Genomic DNA, 6,925 nt, shown 5'->3' on the forward strand with positions numbered 1-6,925 from the left:
AAGAAAGATTTCAGAATTCTACCATTAAGAGTTGCTAGAAAGACAATCCCAATGGCCAAAACTTCCTAGGAGTTCTTCTCTGTCTCTCTAGAAGTCTAGATCTCTGAACTCTCTAGCAACGTGACTTCATTATTTGTTGCTGTTCAGCCATTTTTCATTCTGACTCTACTTAGAAGTTTCTTGACAAAGAGATAGTAGTGGTTTGCCATTCCCTCATCCAACTCTTTCTGGGATTTTTGTGTATTTGTTTGTTTTGGTTACTTTTTGTTTTCTTGTTTTGTTTCTGTTTCTTTACAGATGAAGACCTAAGAGAAAGAGGGTTAAGTGACTTCCCCCGGGTCACACAATTAGTAAGTATCTGAGGCCAGATTTGAACTCAGGAAAGTGAGTCTTCCTGTCTTCAGGCCTGGTGCTCTATCTGTTACACCACCTAGCTGCCTCTGGCCTCATCTATGTAAGACATTAAAAAAAATCAAATAAAACTGCTGCCGGAACCAAGGGGCTGTGACACTGATCCTATTGCCTTTCCCTAAGCTCTGGAAACATGCAGGTAGTCTGGACTGGGTTCAGTTCTGGAAGATCCTGGCCCTTATTGAAAGAGGGGCTAGGTTCCTTTTTCTCATACTCTTTGGCCCATTAAATCCCCAGTCTGATCCCTGGGGTAAAAATTATTTAAATCTTGGTCTGTGGCTCATGTCCAAGTCTCTCCAAAGAAGGAGAGGAGGTAAGTAAAAAGGCAAGCATTGTATAATGTTAATCAGGTATGGGACAGCTACTTATTTCTTACACACAAAAGAAATGCTAAAAGACACAAGACTCGGGGCATATTGGTAGAATGACAAAACAGGCCTCAATAACAATTCATAACTACTATTACAATATGCTGGGAGACTGATTCTTAAACCTTCTCAATAGACTATGAGGTCTTTGAAAGTAAAGACTTGTGTGTGTGTGAAGACTTTTATTTTTTTTCCTTTCTTGATATTTTCATCTCTTAGCTTGAAACACAATAGATGCTTAACAAATGTGTGTTGACTTGACTCATCTAAACATGAAGTATTTTGTAGGATTAAGCACTTTAAATCATACCTTAACTTGGCAATGTCTCCCTCTCAAAGTACATGTCTTCAGGTAACCTGGGCCAGGGGTTTGAGCTCTTCAGCTTGTTGGTGGTTATATTCTTTGATATAGAAGCTTTCCTTGCTTCTTTTCACCAAGCAGCTTCACTCATTGGACAGAGAACCTCTAGACCTCACCAAGTCACTTCTAAAGATAAATTCTTCCACCTACTGAATGTTGTTTTATCAACTATTTGAATAGGTTATTCAAAGTGAAAAAGGTAACCAGGAGCCCAAGCACAAGCTCGCTTAGCAGAGTTTACATTCTATGTGGGAAGGATTATAGAGTTAGGGATACAAAATGAGGATTTTAAAAAACTATTTTTGTAAAATGGGCTTCTGAAACATTTCTCCCTACCCCCCTCACAGGAAATTTAGTGACAGAGACAGAGATCTGCTACAAGGAAGACTCTTCTGTATTTGATTTTTCTGTAAACTGACATAGGACCTTGTTTCCCTGATGCTATCATGGGGTGAGGGGAGAATCAAGGGATGATTTAGGGTTTTCTATATCACATACTAAACCACCAGATGGCCAAATGTTGCCTGAAACTTATTCACTCTCAAAATGACCATGACCTGGAAGAAGGAAAGGAATCACTGCCCATACTCTATATTAACTCTATATTAACCCCTTATTTACCCTCTAGGGAGTCCCCCCCCCCACTCATCCATTTGGTCCCCTTTTTATGACTGCAAAATGTCACACTGAGACTTTGTGCTACTGCTATTGTTTGCTAAGAAACAGGAATATAAGGTCCAAGAACTTTTCTCTTGGATTGTATGTGTGAAAGGACCAGAAAACCCCATTGTCCCCGCAATAAGACAGCCCTTAGCATCACCTGAAGCTGTGGGGTAGAAGGGAAAAGGTACACAGTGTGTTTTGTTGCTTTCCGGTCTGTGTCCAAAGCTCTTAAGATCCTTCAGACAGTGGTGGGAAGAGGAACAATTCTTCAATGAAGACTCAGCATCATAGTGTCTGTCATACAACAGGGGTTTAATAATTGTTTCTTGATGGATTGAATGATTAATTGAGCAGCTCCCTTTTATAATTATAGTGCAAAATGATTGCTCCAATCCATGCTTATTGTAATCTGAGTCAACCAATTCGTTCTCAATAAAAAAAGATTTAAGGAAGTGTTCTTACCCTAAATAAGGTACTAATGGGGCTCCCCCAGTACTCTCACCAATCTTATTAATTGATACGACTAAATCTTTCATTAGAAGATGCACACAATGTCCCAGGTAAAAACTCATCACAGCAATAGCTTATCAAATTAAACAGGCAATTCCATGATAAACCTGACATTAGAAACCCTAAAAACTTACTAAAAAAGTAAGGGAACAGAGATTCTAGTCCAGGAATGGGGAACCTGTAGCCTCAAGTCCTTAAGTGGCCCTGTAGGTCCTCAAGTGCAACCCTTTGACTGAATCAAAACTCCACAGAACAAATTTGTGTGGCCTCAAGGCCATAGTTTCTCCACCCCTGTTCTAGTCCAAGGCTTGGTTGGAGGAAGTAAGAAAAGTCAGTGGTGTACAACATCAGACTGGATAAGACATGGATAAGAAAACTCAAAGCCAGAAAGAACTGAGTTCTTTAAGGGAAAAGGATGATGAAATCATGGGATTTAGGGCTAGAAGGGACATTAGAGGTTATTTAGTCTAGATCCTTCATTTTACAGATGGGGAAACTGAGGATCAGAAAGATTAAAAGACTCATCCAGGCAGAGCCAAGATGGCAGAGTAGAAGCAGGAAATTTGTGACCTCCCCCCACAACCACCTATAAAATATGGGATACCTATATCTATAATACCTATAAAATATGACTCTAAACAAATTTTAGAGCTACAGAACCCACAAAGTGTCAGAAAGAAACAAATCTCCCACTGAAGGCAGCCTGGAAGGCCAACAGGAAGGGTTCATCACAGCGTTCTGGGAGCCAAGCACAGACCCTTGTGATCCCCATGATTTTAGGCCCAGGGAGGCAACAGAGACAGAAGCAGACTCCAGGAGAGTGAATCACCAGCAGCTGTGGTGACTCCAGACTTTTCAACCCAAATGTCAAAAAGGAAGTAAAAGGTTAGTCAGGACTCTATTGGAAAGGAAGAGTATGGTACGACCCCTGCCCCTGGGGCAAGAGGAATGGCTGCTGCAGCTGCAGTGGCTCCTGCATGGCTGCCTCAGGAGCCACTGGCCTACAAATCATAGGGGGACCAAGTGAGCATTCTGAGGGTAGTCACTCTTGCTTTGACCTGCTTGAATCTGGGTCATTTTTTGGGGTGGTGATCCTGGGGTGAGAAATGCCAGTTTGCCAGTGTGGTGTCTACAGGGAGGGTGCACTCCACATATCTCTGACAATATTTGCAAAAACCCCAGCAATTTGGGACAAAGCTCTTCTCTCTAGAAGCAGAGTGCTGCTGTGGCAAAGAGCTCAAAAGTAAAGTAATTGACTGGAAATTTGATCAAGCAGAGGAAGCAAAAACAGACCATAGAATCCTTTTGGGGGGACCAAAAGGATCAAAGCATGGAATGGAGGAAGACAAAGAAGTCAGAACTCCTTCATCAAAAGCTTCCAAGAAAAATATGAACTGGTTATAGGCTGTGGAAGAGCTCAAGAAGGATTTTGAAAATCAAGGAAAAGAGAGGGGTGGCCAGATGGCACAGTGAGGAAGGGCACCCGCCCTAGCGTTGGGACACCTGGGATCAGTTCCAGCCTCAGATACTTAACACCCACACAAAATAACTGGCCATGTAACCTTGAGCAAGTTACTTAATCCCAATTGCTTAAAAAAAATCAAGGAAGAGAAGTGGAGGAAAAATTGGAAAGAAAAATGGGAATGATGCAAGAAAATCATGAAAAGAGACTCAACAACCTGACTGAAGAAAATAACACCTTAAAAATAGATTAACTTAAATGGCAAAAAAGGCCCAAAAAGCCAATGAGGAGAAGAATGCCTTGAAAAGCCAAATTTGCCAGATGGAAAAGTAATTTGAAAAACTCACTAAGAGAACAATTCCTGCAAAATTAGACTGAAACAATTGGAAGCTAATGACTTTCTGAGAAATCAAGATGCTATAAAACAGATCCAAACAAATGAAAAAATAGAAGGCAATGTGAAATATCATCACTGGAAAACTCACTGACCTGGAAAATAGATCCAGGAGAGATAATTTAAGAATTATTGGGCTGCCTGAAAGCCACGATCAAAAAAAGAGTCTAGAGAATATCTTTCAAGAAATTTTCAAGGAAAATTGCCCTGATATTCTAGGACCAGAGGGCAAAATAGAAATTGAAAGAATTCACCAATAACCTCTTTAAAAAGATCCCAAAAAGAAAACTCCTAGGAGTATTATAGCCACATTCCAGAGTTTCCAGGTCAAGGAGAAAATATTACAAGCAGCCAGGAAGAAACAATTTGAGTATTGTGGAAACACATTCAGCATAACACAAGACCTAGCAGCTTCTACATTAAGGCATCAAAGAGCTTGGAATATGATATTCCAGAGGTCAAAGGAGCTAGGATTAAAACCAAGAATCACCTACCCAGAAAAACTGAGTATAATGTTTCAGGGGAAAATATTGTCATTCAATTAAATAGAGGACTTTCAATCATTCTTGATGAAAAACCAGAGTTGAATAGAAAATTTGACTTTCAAATACAAGAAGCAATAGAAGGTAAACAGAGAAAAGAAATCATAAGGAACTTATTAAAATTGAACTACTCATATTCCTACATGGTAAAATGATAATTGTAACTCATGAGGCTTTTCTCAGTATAAGGATAGTTGAATGGAATATATATATATATATATATATACACATACACATACATACATATATATGTTCATATAGGATGGTATATGTGCATATAAATTCACATGTGAGTGTGTGTATATATGTGTACATGCATACATAGACAGAGGGCACAGGATCAGTTGAATAGGAAGGATGACATCAAAAAAATAAAATTAGGAGGTGAGAGAGGAATATAATGAGAGGAGATAGGAAGAGATAGAATAGCGTAAATTATCTCATATAAAAGAGGCAAGAGAAAATTGCTACAATGGAGAGGAAGAACAGGAAGCCAAAAGGGAATGGTTCAACCTTACTCTCATTGAATTTGGCTTAAGGAGGAAATGACATACACACCAAATTGGATATCTTATCCTACAGGAGAGTAAGGGGATAAGAGGGGGGATGATAGAAGGGAGGGAAGATTGGAGGGGAGGGTAGTTAGAAGTACAAACTTTTGAAAAGGGACAGGGTCAAAGTATAAAATAGAATAAGTGGGGAATGGGATAGGATGGAGGAAAATATAATCATTCTTTCACAATACATTTACTATAGAAATGTTTTGCCTAACTACACATATTTAACCTATATTGAATCACTTCTCCTCCCAGTAGGGGTGGGTGACAAGGGAAAAAGGGAAAGAATCTGGAAATCAAAGTTTTAAAATAAAATGTTTTAAAATATCTATCTATCCATATCTATATCTATCTATCTATCTATCTATCTATCTATCTATCTATCTATCTATCTATCTATCTATCTATCTATGCTTTTTTAAAAGAGTCATCCAAAATCATACAACTAACAAAGCAGTTGAGTCAGTATCAAATTCACATCTCCTAACTCAGGTATTCTTTCCACTACACCAAAGCTTCCTCTTTGAAAAATCAGAAAGGATGACAAGCCAGGACAAGTGGCTGGTGTTGGGCATATGTTCATGATATTTGAGAGTATTTGAAAGAAATGAGGATGTTTTGCTTGCAAAAGAGACTTTTGGGGCACACAGTGGAATTTCAGATGTTAAGACAAGCTGATGGGAGATATTTTGAGTTGAAGGAACCTGCTGCCAATCTCTAAGCCACACCACATAGAGTCCCCTAATAGGGTATAAAAAAGACATATTTTTTAAGCAGAAGGAAGGACAAGATAACATCTGTAGGGTCTTGCCTGCTGGGAAAATCTGAGGAAGGATGGAACCCCTGTGGCAACTTAGCCAAAGGTAGAATGTTTCCCTGCTTAATATTAATGATGGAACTTCACATGCTATAACCCAATTATTCATTTTAATTTATACCTGAATTTGTAACTTTGCAAAAACACTTGGGAGTCCATTTCTACCACTGAAAGCCAAGATTCAAAGGCAGGATTTGTTTTGTTTCTTTCCAAAGATTCCTATGAAACTCATCTTTAAAGGTTGCATACTCATTATGTTTGAAATGTATTCAAGTATCCTTGATCTAGTGCTAAGAGTCTGGGCTGTTTTTCACAGCACTTGTAAGAACCTTGCTTTTAAGTGAAATTTAGCAAGCTCTGGAGAGTGGGGCTCTATTGGTTAGCCCATTTCTAAGAAGGCAGAAAAGGGAAGGGAGATGATTCTCATGGCCATGGTGCCACCTAGGAAAGGGCAGGGCCCTTACCACCTTTTTATTGGCATTTGCTTTTATTCATTTTTATTCACTCCTTTGTCTTTTTAAGTCACCTTCACTTCTCAATCTATCCCTCCTAGCTCCCCTTCCCAGACAGCAATTCATTATAACAAAGATATAATAAAGGGATAAAATAAGAGTAGTTTCAGAAAACTAACCAAAATATCAACTGAGTCTAGTAGTACCGTGTTTCCCCGATAATAAGACACTGTCTTATTATTTTTTTGGACAGAAAAACACCAGAGGGCTTATTTTCAAGGGAGGGCTTATTTTAATGAACATTGACAACAATTTTAATAAACAGGTAAATGTGAACAAAAAATGTACCTTTATTCAATAATGAATTCAATAAAGAACAGGATGACGC

This window comes from Petaurus breviceps, unplaced genomic scaffold (assembly GCF_028583685.1).
Source record: "Petaurus breviceps papuanus isolate PSGF00001 unplaced genomic scaffold, PetGlider_PUasm1.0 90865, whole genome shotgun sequence".
NCBI classification, from domain to species: Eukaryota; Metazoa; Chordata; class Mammalia; order Diprotodontia; family Petauridae; genus Petaurus; species Petaurus breviceps.